Genomic DNA, 2500 nt, shown 5'->3' on the forward strand with positions numbered 1-2500 from the left:
TCCATTTTAAAAACGAAAGAATTCTAAAGTAGGCTATCACATGAAAACAACGTTTAAAAAAAAAACCATGTGAAATTACAGAGAATAAACGAAATTTTCCTTAAGCGTTAACGAAAGTGATTTAGACCTGGGTTATCATGTGCTTGTTTCGCGCTAAGAAAACCAACATATTAATCGTATGTGGTTTCAGGGAGGATCGCATGGGGGTAACGATATTCCCCGCGGCACTGAAAACTCTCTGACGGTGTGCTCGTTGCACAAATACACGTGTCAGTCCCTCCAGAAAAACGCAATTATGCGATCGCGTGATTTAACGCATAATCAGCCAAATTCCGCATATTCATGCGGGGGCCGCATTTTTTCAAATACGCCGCACTTTCGCCGCATAAATTGCCTATTTCCGCGTGCAAAAAAAGTCATATATATTAGCAGAAAGTTGAAAATTTTTCGTTTACTTCACACAAGAGCCGCCATTTCTGCCTATTGCCATGGGAACGTTTTGAAGTGACGTGATTACCCGACGCGAACGTCATCGAAAAGCTTCAAACCCCGTGGAGAAACCATAGATACCGGTGAAACCATGATGAAGCACAAACTCCCATTGGCCAACAAAAATAACAGCAAAAGAGCAAAGCAGTTTCCCTGTGTGCTGACTGATTTCAAAACACAGCATCATGAAGCTTTGAAGCGTTATGAATCAATGAGTCGATTCAGCGGTTTGAAGCATTATGAATCAATGAGTTGATTCAGCGGTTTGAAGCGTTATGAATCAATGAGTTGATTCAGCGGTTTGAAGCGTTATGAATCAATGAGTCGATTCAGCGGTTTGAAGCGTTATGAATCAATGAGTTGATTCAGCGGTTTGAAGCGTTATGAATCAATGAGTTGATTCAGCGGTTTGAAGCGTTATGAATCAATGAGTTGATTCAGCGGTTTGAAGCGTTATGAATCAATGAGTCGATTCAGCGGTTTGAAGCGTTATGAATCAATGAGTTGATTCAGCGGTTTGAAGCGTTATGAATCAATGAGTCGATTCAGCGGTTTGAAGCGTTATGAATCAATGAGTCGATTCAGCGGGTTGGATCGCCAAAGTCACGTATTTCAGCAGTTTGACACGCGATCCGAATCATGAATCGACTCGATGATTCATAGCATCATGATGCTGTGTTTTGAAATCAGTCATCACTATATAAGTCGTTATTTAGTTTTTTTTGCACACAATAACTATTATCGTCGCTTCATAAAGTTATTGTAGAACCACTGTAGTGAGATGGACTTTGTAACGACGTCTTTAGTAGGCTACCTTTTATGGGTCTTGAGAGTGTACATTGTGCCAATGGAGGCCTTTCTGAGCCATCGGAATTCAACTAAAATATCTTAATTTGTGTCCAACAACATAAAGGGAAGTCATTAATGACAGAATTTTCATTTTTAGGTGAACTAACCCTTTAAGAGATTGCACTTTGTGCATTGGAAGCACTCAAATGTCTGTTTTGTATAGCTACCTCTGTAAAACAGGAAGTTATTTATTAATTTTTTCAGAAGTTGTAGCATATTCCTTTTGTAAAGCTACAGAACTTGATTGACTAAATGTTTTGTAAATTTGAGCCATTATTAAGGTCTTCAATAAAACAAGATGAGAACTTAAATATTCCAGCACTTTCTGTGATGTAGTGCTTTTTTTCTCTTTCTCATCAAACCGCAGTTTTTGCAAGTTCCCGCAATTTTATCGCATAAAATTGCATAAATATCCCGCATTTTTCATCGCATTTTTTAAGAAAACGTGCCGCATAATCAAGGATTTTTGCCCGCAACAATCACAAAAAAAAGCCGCATTTTTCTGGAAGGACTGATGTATTTGCGCGCGACTTTGGACAGCAGTGGAAATCTAAACTGATGATCGCGCCACCAGGACAGTGGATTCGCGTTGGAGTCGATGCTCCTCATGCAGATAGCGACTGAGCTCGTTATCTGCTCGCGCTCTCTGACGCGGAGGTTGTCCGTGACTTCAGTAGGTCTCCAAGAGTTTGTTTTTTCTTTGCTGCAGGTGGCAGTGGCACCTCCATTTGCCCTTCGTCTCCAACCACTGACGCACTGGCAGCTCATCTCTTCGTCCTCCACTCCCACCATCTCTTCGATGAGTGCGGATTTTGTCTCCGTGTCATTGATAAAATTGTCCCTATATTGAGGATCTAAAAAACTGGCCTTTGCCAAACGTTTTTGTAAGGCAGCTGGTTCATACTTCCAGGGGCGCCGCTAGCAATTTTGGGCCCTATGAAAGAATTTGATGTTGGGCCCCTACCGCACCAACCTAGCTATCCAAAATCTCTGTCTGCAATTTAATAATACTGACCAATCAAGCTGCGCTCGCTCAACCCAGAATGCCCCAATTGGCTGATGAAAAATCAGTCACAAAAGAAAAAGTGGTCACAATCATGTCTGATCAACTCCATTCATCTTATGATGTGTCCTATCTCATGCTGTTCACTTTTCATAATCG

Source organism: Gobio gobio, assembly GCF_949357685.1.
Source record: "Gobio gobio genome assembly, chromosome: 19".
NCBI classification, from domain to species: Eukaryota; Metazoa; Chordata; class Actinopteri; order Cypriniformes; family Gobionidae; genus Gobio; species Gobio gobio.